The sequence below is a fragment of the Aphelocoma coerulescens genome, chromosome 5 (assembly GCF_041296385.1).
Source record: "Aphelocoma coerulescens isolate FSJ_1873_10779 chromosome 5, UR_Acoe_1.0, whole genome shotgun sequence".
Classification (NCBI taxonomy): Eukaryota; Metazoa; Chordata; class Aves; order Passeriformes; family Corvidae; genus Aphelocoma; species Aphelocoma coerulescens.
In genome coordinates, this window is record NC_091019.1 from 11,504,016 (window position 1) to 11,522,539 (window position 18,524).

Sequence of the window (18,524 nt, forward strand, 5' to 3'; positions counted from 1 at the left end):
ACCCCTCCAGAGTGTTGCTTTCTAAAGATCAGGTATTATGTGCAATCTGGTGTATTCCAAAAGAAAATGGGAAATCTGATCACAAGAGTTTTCCTAAGACCTAAGGCTAAGTCCTGGAGAGGGAACAGCATCTGTTACTTACGGATGCCATCTCCTGCCTTGCAGGGGATGGTGGAACAATGGGCTCCTCCCTGAGCAGGGCTGAAAGGCATTGCTTGAGAGCTGGGAAAAGAGGCTGGAACATTTAAAAAGTGGGTGGAATCAAATGTGAGGCAGCTGCATCAGCAGCATTGCACTGGCAGCAGGTTATGGTGTGCCTCCCTGTTTATTTGAAATGTCCTGCTGGACGCCTGCGGCACTTTTTCCTCCTTGGCTCTTGATAAAGTTCAAAATATGAACATTAAGCCACAGGCCAAACCAAACCAAGCTAACAAGGCTGTGGCTAAGTGTCACTTTAAGGCATTGTCTAAGAAGGCTTTTCCTTTCATAGCTCACATGAGAGTTGTCTAAAAATAATCTTTGTCCCGATTAGTGAAATAGCTCCCACGCTGGAAGGCTGGCTGGATTCTCATCCCCCTGGAGCTGTGCCAATGATCACACTTCCTCTGGTGCCACTGCCATTGCTGTGGGTGGTGTTAAGGTACCATCAAAGCTTGATAGTTTACAATTAATTGCTATGTACTAATTAGTTAATGGATGGCATCCTCTCATTCATTTGCTAAAATTATAGGACTCATATTTATAAACTACCTTGCACTCAGAGCAAAGCTTTGAACAAGATGTGCAATCCTTTTAGTAAATAAACACCTCTTGTATTCAGCTGCAGCCATCCCACTGACCAAATTTGTGAAGCAGCATAAAGCAGCAAAGGAGATCCAACAAAACCAGAGGAAATACATCACAAACGAAACAGGATGCACCTGGGAGAGGGTGTAATGAAAGCAAATGTGTGATTTCAGCCGACTGGGTATTTCTAATTAGCCCTGAACGGTTCATTTTCGTGGATAAGTGTATATCCACATAGTTAAATGTGTAGTGCTCTGATGGTGGTTCATGATGGCTGCCCTTTGCTTTTATTGCCAGCAGATGTCTCTCTTGATTATTGCACAGCACTGAATTGAAATCTGATTTACTGCCCATGGACAGCAGGGAAGTGCCTTATTCCAGCCTTTCCCAGTGAACTGCAATCCTGCTCTGTGCAGGAATGTATCGAGGTAAGGTGCCCGAGGGTGAATATGCGCAAATGTCACCCACATGCGTGTCAGTGCCACGAAAAAAAATAATGGAATGATGTGCTCCCGGAAAGACAATTTGAGAAATACCTCGTTTGATTTGTCTGCTGAAGATTATGACAAAAAAAAGTGAGGGCTCACACAAAGCTTGAATAATCAAGCTGAATGAAAGATCTCTTACCTAAAGATGAGAGAAAACATCTCTGGTATAATCATGAAATTACTCAAGTGCCATTTTAGATAATTTTCCCCAATTCATATTCTGAGCTGAAATAAGAATCTAATCTAAGTAGGGGTGACAAATAGATATTATAACCTTTTATATTTTTGCCCTTTGCTAATACTGAAATAAGTTTTTGAATGAGCAAATGGAATTTGAGGAGATGTTTGAGCAAAGTGGGATTTGACTGAGTCTGGTATACAGTATGGGAAAGCCTTTCAGGGGATGGCTGCTGAGATGCTGAGAAGGTGAAGGCAAGGCTCATGTTGTCTTTTATTGGTAGAGGGACAGGCCAACGATGTAATGTGGTTGAAATTCCAGCTGCTCTGATGGGTGGCAGAAATTTTGACATGCTGAAAAGAGTGCCAGAGAGAAAGGGAGAGAAGCCACAGTGGAGGTTGTCTTGTTATGGCATAGAGTTTGGCAAGTTAAAGTGGAAATTAATTAATTAGTATGTGTTGCAGAAGAAGTGGTCTGAAAATAAAGATTAAACCAGACAAGGATTCACTAGGGACTTTCTCCTTATTAGCAGAGGCTGGTGCTTCAGCCTGCTGCTGAGATAAAGGTTCACAGGAAGGATAAGGAACTTTGGAAATAGAAGGGATTATTTCGTGGTGAAAACAGGGCAATGGAAAGGGTCCAGTTTTACTGTACTGAATGAAAATGGGGGTGGTGTGTCCAAGCAAGCGTGTGCAGCATTAGCAGGCTCTTAAAAATCCATCTTACTGAAATGCAAATGCATTTTACACCCAGCTCCCTCAATAATGGTCGAGATGGGGGTGTGGTGAGGGCAGAGATTCATTTGTCTAGTGGTGGAGCAAGGAATTCTCCCCAGTGGATACTCTTCAGGTGCAACATGAGTATAGTGCTAGAGTGGAGGATCTCATCTGACATCAGTGTTTAGTGTAGCAGGATTTTTCCTTTTCACATATACACTTCTGGAGAATCAGTTAGAAATGAAGCCTGATAGAATCCCTAAAGACAACCTGCTGTGTATTTTTGAAGTGTTTTTTAATACAAACCCTTTAGGAAATGGTGACACATCTCCAAAAAGAGAGATACTTCAGAAAAGCACTGCTAGCAATAAATTCTTTTATTGTGTTTTGTATTACTTTTCAAGTTCTTTTAGTTTCTTTTATGAAAAGCTATTTCTCTTTCACTGTGAGAGTGTTTCTGAGGGAAATATGTATCTGATATCAACAGATTCCACATAGGGTTGTTTCAGGGATATGTGTAGTTTCTGAAGGCACAACTTCCATTATAAGGAAAATGAAAGCTCTCCTTTTTTAATGAACCACACAATATAAGAACAAAGGGGCCCTTGATAACTTTGCAACAAAGAAAAGGGAAGAGAGTCTTACTTCCAAGCCTGTAAGCAGAGATTTTAGGAGGGTAGAATTCCAGCTATGCAGAAGGAAGACAAATCCTGGATGGAAATTAACTTTAAGATGGAGGCAAAATGAGTGTCCATTTTCCTAGGTGGCTTTGAAAAGGTCAGTCACGGAGTTTTCCTTGCAAATCTAACCTTTAAGCTGCTGCCCTGCTGCATCCTGTAGCTCTGCATACCCCAGGAAATAGTGGAACATCTCTCTCCAAACACAAATCGATTTGTTGGAAGCTGTGTTTCTGCACAGCTGCTCAGACCTTATTCCACTTGTGTGTATGCTTGTATAGAGTGAATACTGCATAACATCACGGCTGTGGGTTTTGCTGATAGGAAAGGATAAACAATTGCTGATAAATAATTTGGTTAAATTGCCGATCACGACATTAACATTGATTTACTGAATTGCCATGCTTTGCTGGGAAGGGAGAAATGTCTTGCTTTCACCATGTTCTGTGGAAATCCAAGTCATTTGGCTTTAAGTAGCAATCTGCCTCTGGAATTAGGGCAAGAGAATAAGGACACTTTAATCATAGCATTCCTGTTTTGTCAGCCTTGCCTGGATCTCATATTGTTTTACCCTCTCTGAATAGAAGTAATATGGATCAGCACATGTTGATGCTGTGGATTTTTTGACATGGGAAGTGATGTCTGGGCTTTAAAAAATGGATGGCCAATTAATTTATGGCTGTTAACAGCACTGCAGTTTGCAGAGATGGAGAAAATGTTACTCAAATAATGCTCAGAATCTCTGCTGGTTGCATCTAATTGGCAAAATCAGGATTATTTTAGCTTTTCCCTAGTGTTGCACAGCAGGTACCACACATAAATCTTCTGTTTCATCTTGTGGTGCCATCAGTGTTGAAAGGTTTGATCTGCACTGGTCACTCCATGCACCCTACTCTGAGCAGGCAGGAGGATGAGGGGGCCTCTGGTGGTCTCATCCCACCTAAATCATTCTGGGAGTCTTTTCTGTGATAAGAAACAACTTTCTGTCCCATTTCTAGGGATGACAACTATGCAAACAAGTTCTGCAACATTGGTGGTCCTTTGCTACTTTTTTTGTTAGTAAATTAAACTTAAAACCAATTTAGATGGTCTAAATATTCCATTACATTTGAAGTGAGTGAGAATATTTTTGTTGGCAGCAAGAAGGTTTAGGTCAGACTTTCTAAACATAAATTTTCACTTATTGTAAACATAATAAAAATCTCTTAATTTTTATGTAATTGCACTTTTTAAAAAGATATCCTTTTCTAAAATTATCTTTTTCTAGGGGGGTGGAAACCCTGCTGGAAAATAGTATAAAACCCACATTTAATGTGAAATGTCTAATAAAATCAGCTTTAAAATCTTCTTAGATGGTTTAAGTCATTTATGCTGCTTGATATTAGAAATCAGTATATTTTTCACCATATGAGATTTTGTTTATGTTTTATATTTAATTTGTGAAATTAAAGTAGATATGCATCTGGATATAGACACATTTATATTATTTTAGGACCCCAATATATTTTTTTTGTTTCAGCAATGCAGAAAAATATCAAGTTTAAATAAGCCTGATTTAGAAAGCCTTGCAGTCTTATTTATACAGTGTCCTTTGAAAGATAATTTCTGTAATGTTTTGTCAAATCTTTTATGTAGTATCTAAAATTTACTTTTGAATTATTTGATGATTCCTAAATGGTACCAGAAGTGTGATACAGAGCAAGACACAAGAAATGCTAAACTAAGGATGCCATTGTTCAAGGCTTCATTCACATTAAGTTGTATCAAAGTGACTGTTATTTCTTTGACCTTCATCATTCTGTGTTCTACTGCTCATATATGATTTTAATATGATTTTTATCAGTGTATATGAACTTCATGTGATGCTATATTCCAGTCACTTTTGCCTTAATAGTTCTGCAAAATTTAATAATTGTATACTGCATTCACAGTTTATCCTGCTTTGTAATTATCCATCTGAACTCTCTTTGTCATTTTAGGCTAAAGTACCCAAAGCTCCTTGTTATAAACCTTTTTTTTTAAAGGGACTATGAAAATTGGTTGGGTAATTGAAAAAAGATTGAAATACACACAACTGCACACGGTGTCTGCCTATACAATTAATGCACTATTTAGGATTTACAGCTGTTGTGAAGATCAGAGCAAACAGGCTGGTTATTTCTGTAGTTGTAATGAGATACACTACGGGGAAATGTATTTTAAGGTTGTTGCTTCTCATAGGAAAGAACATAGCACTTGTAATGAAGTCTTTCCAGGAAAAAAAGAGATTTGCATAGTTAATGTTGTGTTTTCCTTTCTGGGAATATCCAGTCCACAGCAAGTCATGGATGTGTTTGAAAACATTAAAGGAAAGCTGAGGAGGCAGTGGGAGCTGTGTGATTTGAAGGTATGAGGATGGAAGAGGGCCCTGTCTGTTCCTTCAGGCAGGGGCTGGATGAGGAAGACCTGCCCAGGAAAAAGCAAGAAGTCATCTTGCTTTTTAAACAGCAATATGATGGGAATAGCCCTGGAATTTGGGAATTTTGATTCAGATTTGGAGCATATTGCTGAGCTTTTTAGTAAGATGCTCTTGAACATCTAGAGACGTGCAGTGCTCTGGTTTTCCCAGCCATGGTTTGGCTGTTTGAGGCTTCTTGGAGCAGTTCTGCTGCAGTTACCCTTTGTCATGGCAAACTTTTACTTCTGTTGTGCTTGGGAATACGACACTTAGAGATGGATTTGATTCTGCAGGTATAATCAAAATGAGTTTCTGTGTTCTTTACTGCTTCATACACGCTGCAGTTACTTTGTAGTGCTTGTGCTGACTCCCAGGTTGTTGCATTTTAAGCAGTTACCTTTTTTTTGTTGCTTTTTGAGTATTTTTAAAGTGAGAAGCCAATTGTCTTTTTCTTCTAATGCAATTAGGATCAAATGAGGCAACTGAATTCAGCAGCACCAAGCACGGAGGAAACCTAATACTGCTCTGTTTTGATGTGACGTAGCATGCATGTTTCATTTGAAAATCAATTGTTAAAATGCGTTAAATTTTCAAGAGCAGAGCTGAGGCCCATCCCTCTCACAATGCAGTTACCTTGGCTTCTTGCCTGGCTAGAGCTGGAATCTATAGTCATTTCACAGTACGCCGAGTTACTAAATCAGAATTCAACCCAAAAGGAATTTACATGAATCAAAAGCAAAAGATGGGATGGCATCAGCTACCAGCTCCCATCTGAAAAACACTATCTGTAAACCTGCAGAAAAAGATGAAAAATAGGAAAGAGACAAAATTCCTGCCCTGTGCTACATATTTCACTCTACTGCAGCCTTTGCACACACAGCCTTTGCTGTTGTTTCAGCTGAATGGGAATAATGTACGTGAAAACAGAGAATACAGCCACTGTCATCCTCCTTTCCTTCCAGCATGGCTCCCTTCTTCCTGAGGAGAACTGAGCTCCAATTGACATCCTGAGGAGCATTGTATCCACTGCCTTGTGGGCCACAGATGCCTTTTGTGAGCATTCCTGGGCTGTGACCTCCAGGGTCACAGGGTCCCTGCATGTCTGGTAGTGGCTCTGTCTGTGGCACTGGGAGCTGAAATGCTGTCCAAGTGTTGGGAATGAACCACAACCTTCCTTGGTCTGACTTCCTTCCCAAGCAGTGTTTCTAGACTCGCTGGGACCCGAGGCCACTCTATGTGAGTATTGTGAGGATCACCCTGCATTAAAGGAGGATGCATGCCTTTATTTCCCAGTTAATTTCCAGGAGGGGGCTGCTGGAGTGTTGCTGTGATGGGAGACCACTTTTCCATTTCCAGCCTGCTCTGGCTGGATTCACCCCTTGCACTGGGAGTGTCCTTGATTCACAGTGGAAGGCTCTGGTGAGCCTGGAGAGTGACCCCATCTCATCCCTGTGCAGATCTTGCCTCCATCCAGCAGCACTATCCTGGTGCACTATCTCCTATCCAAACATTGTCATTGCCTGGAGAGGTTGTGGGTGCCAGGGAAGCTCCTTAAAAAACTGACTCAGGCTTAGTGCAATAAGATTTATGGGCAGTGCTGGAACCATGGAGTTATACACCTTCCTTAATTTATGTTCCAACTTTCCATGTGTGATGTACAACAGCAATGTCATAGTAGTGTGTCCCTGGCCTCTAGAAATCCTGTGTGTTTTGGAGCAGGCAGCTCTGCACAGCCCAGCAGACAAACTGGTTCCCAACCAGGAGTGATGCCTTCTCCTGGTCTTAAAATCAAGAGTCAAACATGGTTAGAAGGGGAAAAGGGGTTTTACCTTGGTATTTATTTTAAGGATCCTTAGGTGCACACGTCCAGGTCGAATGCACCCCAATGCCCACTGCAATGCACACCCTGCAAAAGCTCTGGGATAACATTATAGGTTTTACTAATTAGCAGATCTATCAAAGATTCCCCAGTGAGAGGTTCAAGTGAGCCCCCCTCCCCAAGGAACCTTCCCCTGGATGGTTCTATCTCAGTTTACAGAATGTGTTCTGGAGAGGACCTTGGGGTCTGGGGCACACTGATCCCTAGCTATGAAGCTTCTAAAAGGTTTAGTCTCTCAGCTTGACAAACAAGTCCAAGAATGTAGGCAAAAAGCACTGAGAATACAGAAGTTGTAAAAAGGTATAACAGGGGTATAAAAGAGAAGGCAAGAAATCATCATGGCATCAGGAGATCCAGTGCCCCTGCCATGGCCCAATGTTCTGTGTAGATCCACCCAAAGTGGTGGAATTGTTTGTTCTAATATTTAATTTTTCTCTGTTTTTGAGATTTTTTTTTTCCCCTGTGGTTTTTTTAGATCTGTGTTCCCTTGAATTATGTATAGATTACACTCCTGTACTGTAAGAGGTTCCCCCAAGTTCGTGTATTAATTTATAAGCTACCTCCCACTGAGAGTGTTTCCTGCAGAGTCAGAACTCTTTTTTTTCAATACAAAAGAGTCTAAAAACTTTAAATGAAGCGTTGGTAAAAGGAGAGCTATAAAATAAGTATTATATTTAAAGAGAAGAATTATTTTCCCTGTCTTCTTCTATGAGAATGCTCAATGCCTGATTTCCAAAACACAGGGAGTTTGCAATCTCTAGTACTTCACAACAACTGCAGGTCCCAAAAGATCAATAATAAACAAACATTTATAGTCAAATCTGACAGTTTCATTTTTAGAAGGAACTCTTTGAGCGTAGAGAATGAATCTCTGCTGTTTAATTTAGCATTTGTTGTCTGACCGCCTGTCTCCCTCTGCCTTAGAGATGCCAAGAACGCTGAGGTTTACTGATATTCTTGTCTTTTCCTCTGCTTCCTGATGCTTTGAAAATAATAAAATACGAAAGGTTGGGCACTGGGCTGTGTTACAGATGTGTTGGTTGTTACTGTCAGGTTTATTTTCAGTAGCCTGAACACAAATGACACTGTATTCCACCAGATCAAGGAAGCTACAGGCTTTGATAATGATAATAATGATAATTATACAGGGGAGAAATCACCCCACACGTTTCCCTCTCCATGTGCTAATTTGCCTGTGCACATTGGCAGCTCTTGTAGTCTCTGTGTTTGTGCAGTGCCTGGCACACCTTGACTTTGATATCTCAGTATTTATTATTGATAACTACAATACCATGTTCAAGAATGTATAACGTGTAAGAATCAAATCAATTTTTAACTCCTCTTTAAAGATCCTGGTTTATTTCCTCTCTGATATGGAAAAATTTCAAGGCACTTAATATTACGTGTTATTAAAAATTCCAGGGAACAGAGTTACCTTCATCCTCTCTAGATTTATCTAAAAATAAGTGAATTCTGAAAAAAAAAAAAGAAGAAAAAGAAATGGATGTGTGTTGAAGCATAAATTGAGTAAAGAACGGACCTTTGCAATACTGATGATGTAGTTCTAATGCACAATCCTTAGGACTTTATCAAAAGGTACAGTTTATGTGGATTCTTTCTGTTTAATGGAGATAATAAATTATTAATTTTTCAGCAGGTCTCTGCAGAATTAAAAGATGAAACAGCAATTTTGTTTGGTGACAAAATTCATTACTTAAAGCAGTTCTGAACATGTTTCCACAACTTTAGCAGGTCGAAGCCATTGCTAGAAAAGTACTCTACATGTTAAAGTCCCAAGAGATTATTGGTTGTTTTGGGTGGGTACTGTGCTCATGCATATTAAGAGCTACATTTGAATATTTTGGCATGCTCTAAAGCATGTATGACAGATGTTGCCCTGTGTATAAATGACCCAGGGGAATAATGGTTGTCTGTGAAGACTTTCGATTTTAGAATCTAGCCTCTTCACAGATACTATGGTGAATGATGCTGTAGAAATGCTTAAAAATAGAGTCAAGAGCTAAAAATTCTTTTCTTTCTAGTTGTCTTTATGGAATCTGTGAGTCACCTTTGCTGTCATGTGGTCATAGACACTGAGGCCCCAGTAACCAGTAATTATTGCACCTCTTCTAGCAGGTGCCACCTAGAAAACCCAAGGGTCATGGGGTTTATAGTGTTTTATTACCTAGATTTCTTCCTTATTTCTCAAGCACAGTGATAGAGCTGTACCAAAAAGTGGGATGAAATGCTTTGTTCTGCCATTTACTTTACTGGAGGCAGGATTTGAACCTTTTAAGGGAGGTATTATATATTATTTATATAAGCATTGGTTTTGCTCAGATTCTGCCATAAACTCCTCTTTGTACTCCTTCATTTGTAGTTCATGCTCGTGTCTTGTAACGTTAAGCTTAGAAAGTATTAAGAGATATTTCCAAAGGCAACAGCAGAGGACAATCAAACAATTAACAGACAGTTGGTGGCAGGAGCGATGCAGAAAGTGGAATAGTCACCCCAGGTATCTTTGAAAAGATCAGAGAATCCTCTCATCCTTTCAGGCTGCTATTTATAGACTTTGCCTCTTGACTTAGTACACAGGGGTTTTTCTTCCTTCTTTCAGTTCATCTGAAATCCTTTTTTTTCCAGGAAAGAATAAAGTTCAAGTAAAACATGACTTTATACTTGACCCTTTCACTACAGAGAATTGCCAGGTTTGGTGGATTGCTGGTATTGTCCCTGGGAGATAAGCCTAGGTCACACAGAGATTTTTTGAGTGAGCTTTTGAATCTGCTGGACAAGAAGGTCCATGAAATTTTAAATATGACAGAATGGCCTCAGCCAGGACAGTACCTTCAAAAACCTTTTATTGTCCTGCATCACACTGATGCTTGCAATTAGTTTTTATGGGGGAGCATAAAAGTGGCTTGAACAGAATGCCAAATCCAAAAATGCATTGCATTGGAAACAAAGTTAATAATTTTATTGAATATTGATTCAGAAATCTTCATTCTGATTATTCAGTTATTAATTTTTTTCTGTTAAGATGGTCAGAAAAGAAGAAGAAGAGGTGTACGTGTAGCAAACCTTTTCCCCTACTATATGAATACTGCTCAACTTTTTGTCTTTCTGTATTGGAGAAAAGGTTTTTATATGTCTCAAATTTTGTATTTATGTTTTGTTTATTTTCTTTTGTCTAAAATTTGTTTGGATCACAACAGTATGTAGCAGGCTGGATTATGGACAGTGCTAAATCCTGTACAAACATTCATGAAAAAGCCAGTTCTTTCCTAAAAACCCCTTTGTCCAAGTGCTTATCGCTTGTGTGACAATTATTACTTTATTACACATACTCTGCCAGTAGTTATTTTTTTTTCTGTTGTGTTAGAGCTCACTGCTCTGCACCAGAATAATTTTGTGTATTACACATAATTTATTCCTACCCCAGCACATTATTAATAATTATCATAATCTGCATTACAGTAATGCCAAGAATTATCAGTTGTAGGCCAGAAAGCTGTTGTGCTCAGTGCTGTTAAAACACATCACAACAGCAGTCCCAGGCAAGGCAAGGTTTGCATGGAAAATCATCATGGCTGAATGGATAATAGGTAGAATTGGAAGCCAGTAATTCTTGTTTTCTAATTCTGCTTCTGCCACGGATTCACTGTGTGGTTGGTGCCATCAGAGCTACTGCAGATGTCTGGGTGTGTGTGTTTTCCTTGACATAGAATGGGATTAATTCCCTGCCACGTTTGGATGGAGAAGAAGAGCAGATAAATGTATGTGTAAGATGGCTTTGCTGTGAGCCTGTAGGAAGGGAGAACAATACAGAAATTTAGGCTGGGGGTTCAAGTGAGGGGTCAATACTCATCCATCAGGACCCTGAGATTATTTTCTGCAGAGCTGCTGCCCAGCCAAGTCCCCTCCCTGGGGGGAATCATAGGACTGGTCCAGCCACATTCTGGGCTTTATACCTGTCTTTTTTTGGACTTCATGAGGTTTTTGATGGTTTTACCTCCATCTTGTTGAGTTTCCACTGAATGATTGCCTTGCCTTCAAGCTCCCCCCTCTTTGGTGTCACCTGCAGGTTTGTAGAGAGCACAGTCCATCCTCCTCATGACCTGTAGGTGTGAGCCCAGCTCCTCTGCCAGTGTGGGTAAGGCTCTTTTCCAGCAGTTACACAAACATGTTACTCCAAACACTTAGAAATTATGAAAACTGATAAAAACCCTCCGCACATTTGTCCAGATTCCACATGGGCATTGTTTTTATTCCAGCATTTTGGAGCTGGCAGGTGTAATTGAAGGATGGGAGACAGCCCAAGCCCACAGGTCTGGATTGGAGCTGGGCTGCAGCATTTCTGTTTGGGCATCCAGTCTGTTTAAAGCTGACAGAACTCTGAGAGAGCTTAAGTGACAGCAAAACCTGTGACAGCAAAACCTGTGAAAGCAGGTAACAGGAACTTGAGGGCTACAAAGTGGCCCCACAGGACAAATTTCATGTGAGAAATGCAGCTACCAGCCATAGCATTGGGGGATGCCCGTGGTGTGCATGGCCACAGACTGCTGCAATTTGTGTCTGCATGAGGGGAAGGGTGATTTTAGAGAGGGGCAGCAGCTTCCTTCACCATGCCAGCAGCCTGTCTACACCAGTCCAAAGGTGATTTATCCAAGGCTGAAGAGTGAGAAGCACCAGAACTCTCAGTGCTAGCACTTTGCTCTGTTAGCCATGCTAAAATGAAGTAAAAGCTTGATTATACCAACACAAGTAAAGGAAATGCACAATCATATATAGCAAGCCTGATCCTCCCTCCCTCCTTTGTGCTCAAAGGTGATTCTTTAGAAAAAAAAGTGTTTGACGGGGAGAAGGGAAAGAGGGACATTGTGAGGGTTCCTGTCTGCACACAATGGGGAGATTTAGAAATCAGGTTGCTGCCTTAACTCTGCCAGTTTAAGCCAAAGCCACAGGGATATTATTTTCGACACTGCACAGTGGATTATAACTTCAGCTCCCATTACCTCTAATGGGATCTTTGCTTGCAGTCTGCCACTGCTACAGCAATGAAAATTTGTCGCTTAATGCTATTTTGCTATTCCAGGGTTTTTTGTTTAATTATATTATATAATAATTTGTTGCAGCATCTACACGATTCCTTTAGGAGTGCACTTGAAATGCTTATGAATTTTTATAAACACAAGCTGTGTATCACTTTAGGTCTCTCACTGCTTTTGTAAACTACTCTGCCTTAATACAGCAACATTTTTTCTCCCTTGCTGCGTGAGCACCATCTTTTACAGTGTGGCCATTTTGAAAAGCACGAGGATACTAATGCTGAGAAGCCCAAACCCCTTGTTATTACATTTATGTCTTGTAAAAAAACCACTCAGGTGTTACAGCTGGCTCCCATCTGAGTCAAATGCAGAAAAAAAAAAAAAGGCAAGACATAGTAGGTAGAACATTTATCTTTAGTGTTGAAATGCATTATAGTTGTTATAAAATTATTGACATGAGAAAATAGATATAGATATATATATATATTGCCACATACATTTGTTTTCATGGATGTGCATTCAAACTTTTACCTGAATTGGTTTACATTTTGCTGCTTTTTTCTCGGACATGCAAGTACAGTTAACTGATCTGCACAGTTCCAAAGTTGTGAGATATATCTAAAAATTACTGTGTCTGAATTATTCACCAAACTCTGTCCTTGTGCAGGCTGTCATCAGCTCTACAGCCCTGCAAAGCTAATTTCTCAGAGAGATAAAAAATGAACATGGTGGCTGTTGCTGTTTTCCTCCTGCCACTTTATTTTTTTATCTTCTCTCTCTCCCTACATGTGTACGTATTGGGTGTAGAGAGAGAATTGTATGTCTGGAGGAAAAAAAAGCAAGATTTATTATGCTTATTTCAATTTGCTCAGGAGGCATTGCTTACTGGGGACACAGTATGTACTGAACAGAGTGTTCTAATTAAGTAGCAGAAGGCAGATCAGCTCAGTTACTTGAGACATTGCCACAGATGCATTAATTGTTTACACATCACTTTTTTTTTCCCCCTCCCCCTTCATTTTTGAACCAACTATGCCCTATATTTATATATGTACATGTATATATGCTGCCAGCCAGCAAGCTGGTCAGCACTGCTCTCCCACCTTGTCAAAGACAGGAAACATTTCTACTTCTCCTGGCCAAGGAATTATTTTTCCAGCTGCTTGTGTTTTTGGCAGTGGCTGCAGCCCTGGGTTGCTGGTTTGCCCTCGGTGTTGCTTGTGCTCTGAGTACATTGTGTGGTCACTCTGTGGGGCCAGCAAGAAGTTTTCTCCATGCTACTGTTAGGGAAAGAATTCTAATTTGAGCACTGCTCCAAGGAGCTCATACTCAAATGTGTGATTTTAACCAGGGAAGGGGATGTGGGAATCTTCCTCCCCAGCTGTGTCCTGGGAGGTGGGGTGGGCTGGGGTCCACTTCTGCTTTGGGCCCCCAGGGTTATTACACACATGGGGTGATGGGCACTGGAATCTCCTGATAGCTGCACATGGAATAACACTGTGATTATCTGCTGAAAGCAGGAGCTGTGTGGCAAACTCTCATCCTTTGCCTCCCACTGGTGTCCCCAGCTAAGACCTCCTGAGGAAAGATGTGTGATGTGCTTAACTTTCTCCCCAGCCTTGAGCACAACACACAGAGGTGTGTGTATATTAACATGGAAATGCCACAGCCCTGCCTATGTGATCTGGAATAAACCAAATGATGCTTTTTTATGATCTGAGTTGCTTTTTTAACTCCTTCAGATCAACATTTACATGCATGTTTTAAAGAACTATTGAAATATTGGATAAAAAGGTCTTCTAAAAGCAATGCGTCTGGCAAGCAGAAAGGAGCAAATTTCTCGTGAAAGAATCTATATTTGGTATGATTTCTATCTCAGCTTGACAGAATGGAAAGGTTTAGAGAGGGTCCATCCTTGTCCATCCTTGCTCTGTTTTAACTAGAAATATTTCTAATTATTAGTGGAGCACTAACTCAACAGGGCTACAGTGAACTGGGACTTTGACAGTTTGGGAGTGTTCTCAAAATTAATAAAAGGCTTAACTCTGGTGTCTGGTGCCAAGTCATTAATTTCTTCCAGGGAAAGAAACAAAATAGTAAACCACTGTACCATGTGAGCAAGTATGGTATGATTTGTTCTTAGATTTTAAAGTTTGATAGATTTTTTTCATATGTCTGCCTTCAAAGAGCATGGTAATTGTATTTAAATGACTGAGGTAGAAAAAGTTTTGGGAGAATTCAAGAAAGAGAACACTTTAATCCTTGCTTTAAATTTATTAGTTGGAAATTTATAACAATGACAGTATTTTTCTGTAGTTTATGTATTTGTGTACGACAGAACCCACTGCATGCCCACATTTAAACACTTATTAAAGAAATTCTGTAAAATACTGTGCTGACACATAATGGCAACTTGTTTCAACCATAGTCTCCTCTGAAATGCTAATGACTAAAGTGCATTTCCACAGTGTCTATATATTATTTAAAGGTAATGCTGTTGCACAGGCAGATGCCTGCACTGCATCAAAACCTCTTTATCTCTGCTTTGCTTTGCAAGTTACTACTCTCCTTTTTCAGCAACCAACATTTCTGTGTATTACTTGCATATCAAATTTTGAAGATTTGCTTTAAAAGTTATATATGATATTAATAAATCTCTGTCTTCAGAAGGCTGATATTTTCTTAGTGGCACTCCTTTTCAATGGCTTCTCTTTTGGATATTAATCTTAATTGCAAATTAAAGATTAAAGATATTTCAGGATTTGGCAAGAATTCTGAATCATATTTTATTGTGTGTGACATGATTTGACTTGATCACAGGCCCTGATATTTTCCGTGCTCTAAGGAATCCATAAATAATTGAAAGAAAACAAAGCACAGGAAAATTCTAGCCACTAAAACTCAGGAAGGTAAGCAGATTAATGAGTATCACAGCTCAAGGAAAGCATTTTTAATTCCCTTACAGATGACTGAAGGACTCATTTTCTGGTCTTACCTCATCACTGTGGCCACAGTAATGACTATGTCTGGGATAAGCTACTAAGGCTGTCTGTTAAAATGATGATTTGTTATTCAGCTCTGGAATTATTGAAGCTATGAGGAACTAGAAGGCAAGATTTTTACTGAGTGGATCCACCCATTTGGAATTCCACCAGTCTCAAGAATAAAAGTAGTTGTATGCAAGCACTGGAGAATAAAAATTGTTAAATTTAAATAACAGAGAAAAATGCCATTAATAATTTAAATAGTTGTTGTTTAAAAGTGAAAAAACAGGAGTAAGCACTTTTCCGGTAGAACACAGTTTCTGGGCTGCAGGAGGTGAAATGCCAACCACAACTCTTGGAGTTCCTCTTCAGCACTAAAAAAACATGTTTGAAGATCTGCAAGAAGATGTTTCTTTCATAAAATGTGCAATATGAAAAGAAGCATTGTTAAAAGACCCCAAACCAACAGGTAAGGGAAGTATATTTTAATACAGCTGTTTCTTGACAATAAGGCATTGGACAGAATAGCAGATAATTTATTAGGTCTGTTCCAACTCACATGCCCCTGCCACTGGAGTTTCACAGTGTGTTAGAACAAAACAACAAGTGGATGAATTAATCTGAATTGGATTTTTAGTCTTTTGGATGGTTTCTGTTTTGCCTCTTTTCTCCAATTTAAGACATCTAAAGGAAGAAAAAGAAACACAATTCTAGGAATGGCCAACTGCTTTGAAGGGAACTTGAAACAATAATTCATGTAAAGTCATTGTAAAGGACTTCATGATTCAGTCCATTGTCTGTGAGCTTAATACATCTATGCCCTGCATCATAAGACATTCTTATTGATAACAATGCATGGTAATTACTTATTAATCATAGAGAAATGTTTTATGTGGGAGTTTTTCAGATAAAAATTAGTCATTCAACCAGATTAAAGAATTTTGTACTGAAGACCTTTCCTCTACAGTTAATGGTTTTTATTTTCCTGTCTATTGTCAAAAAACTGAACTTAGGGAATCTCAACAACTGAGTTGGATTTAACATTTGCAAATTTTCCTTTCTCAGATTTTTTTCAAATTTTGTAGTCTGCAGTTCTTTGCCAACCACTTTATTGCTCTTTAAACGATAGCTCTAAATCCCGGGGGAGATTTAGATACATGGAATTAAAATAGAACGGTGTAATTTTCAGTGTCTGGATGGGAGACAAAGATCATGCCTCCTTTGGGATTTCAGTCCCTGGGGTAGCTTCAATTATGCAAATAAGTGATGTAGCTGTGACTGACATTAATGGCAATTGCACCAGACTCATGCTGGATTTATTCCATGCAGTTGGAGCACTGTAAGGGATACCTGAGTGATGGGATTTGATCTTGCCTGTGCTGGGCTGGCTTTGGAGCACAGCTAGGAAGGTGCTGTGGATGAGAGACACTGAGGGGCAGTGCAGGTGGGGACAAAAAATACCCCAATTTTCAACACTGGGAATATATTTTGGCTTTTGCTGTGGAGAGTGTGTTGAAAATGGATGCCTTGTCTTCCCTATAAACAGGAACCATGCATGTTTTGGCTGTTGAGTGGTAAAAAGTGAAGTGTGGGATAGCTGTGGCTCCCAGAGGTAGCAGTCCTACCATGCTAGCTTGGGAGCACACACACAGCATCCTGCTGGAGCCAGGAACAGCCAGAGCAGACGTGCCCTCAGGTTCTCCCTGCCTGCTTATCACAAATTGATTCACAAGTGTTGAGCAAAACAGGTAATTTGAAAGGCATATACATCGTGTGATAAAGCAGAATTTCTGAAATGCCAGAAATTGTTTAAATTGCTGTTTCTGAGAAGGGTAATGCTTTTTTTCCTAGCACTGAAAATGTGATTTAAACACTTACTGTGTGTCTAGGTAAGGAAATATCATTAATTGTGAATAAAACCAGGATGTGCAAGATATCCACTCCTGCTTTTTGTGTGCTAATGACATCTTTGAATAATGGCTTCTGCTGAAAATCTTCTTCTTAGCAGTGTTTGTTCACACTGTATGCCCCAGGATTAGCTGATATTTCTCCTCTCTTCCCAGATTTTCTGTATGTGTACTTGTATTTGGTGGCAAAAAATGAGAATTTAGGGACTATGAGTTTTTTCGCTGTTTATTCCAATTCAAAATCTGGACAGCCTTAAAGGGAAAAGACTTTGTTTCTTTAATGGGCAGAAATGCAGATTCCAGCCAGAGTCTGAAAGTCGAGCTGCATTTTTTAGCATCCCTAATAACAGAGATCTGGCAGGTCAGATTCTGCCCTGATTTACACATCTGTTCAACTCAGTTATCATCAGATTTAATGTGATGGCAGGTACAGACAAGTGGGCAGGGTTTTGGTTCTGTGGAGAGCTCCTCCATTGTTTCCCCGAGCTGTTTGTGACTCTGCAGAACTGAGAACAGCAAAATTTTTGAGAAACAGTTTTCACTAGAGCCCACTAGTCACAGCATAGGAGTGTGAGTGAGGAGTAGCAGAGAAAAGAATTTCATTCCTTCCATTGGTGAGAAGCAGTCTGCCTAGCCCTGAGCTCCTGAGGAATTTATGTACCTGTTCAGAACTTCTGAATCTCTGATTCCCAAAGATGCTGTGGCCTGTTTCTGCCAATCTATTGTAGGGCATTGTGTCTTTGTACCATGGGACTGGGTTATTTTGTGTGGCAATGATGTGCTATCTGTCCTGGGGGCCACGCTGGCATCAAACTAGGAGAATCCAGGAGGTACAGAAATTATTTTTCCTTTTTTGGGGGGCCATCTTAAGCATACCTCAAGGCTCTGGGTTCATCCCACTGAAGCTTTACAAGCCTTATTGCCTGTGCCTGTTACCTTTTAAAGAAGAATAAAAGGCATCTGGCTGAAACTTTTTGGCACCTGAAGTTAGACAAAATGGATTTGGTGGTATTTTATGACACTTGGACTTTTAATATTTGGTGTTCTTCATGAGCATGTACATAAGCAGCTTTTGGCACATAAAGAAGAGGCAAAGTCATTGGTTCCAAAAGTAGAGAAGACTGGAACTGCTGGCCAGTCTTGCTGTGGGAAACAGGATGCTGTAAAGACCTTGTAAACCAAAATCATCACAACAGTGCATTCGAGAGTCATCTCACCAAACCTTTTGTGTCCAATAGTTGTAAAGAAATGAGCTTGGAGTTTATGCTCCAAGTGGCTCATCCATTAAGGCTGCATTGGATCCCAGTGTGTATTTTATCTGCTTGATTGGCTCAAAAAGGTGAAACCTGCTGCACTGTATTAACTGTGTCTGTGTTACTGCTGCTGAGTCCAGCCTCGTTCCACCAAGCAAGGAAGTATTCAGC

General features: G+C 40.0%; 1 long non-coding RNA gene across 1 annotated transcript; it reads left to right on the forward strand.

The window, feature by feature from the left end:
• The first annotated feature begins 1,050 nt into the window (after positions 1 to 1,050).
• On the forward strand, positions 1,051 to 15,602 carry LOC138110726 (uncharacterized). The gene is made up of 3 exons (XR_011151029.1): positions 1,051 to 1,214; positions 13,730 to 13,847; positions 15,175 to 15,602. It is a non-coding gene; the product is annotated as an uncharacterized lncRNA (long non-coding RNA).
• The last annotated feature ends 2,922 nt before the right edge of the window (positions 15,603 to 18,524 follow it).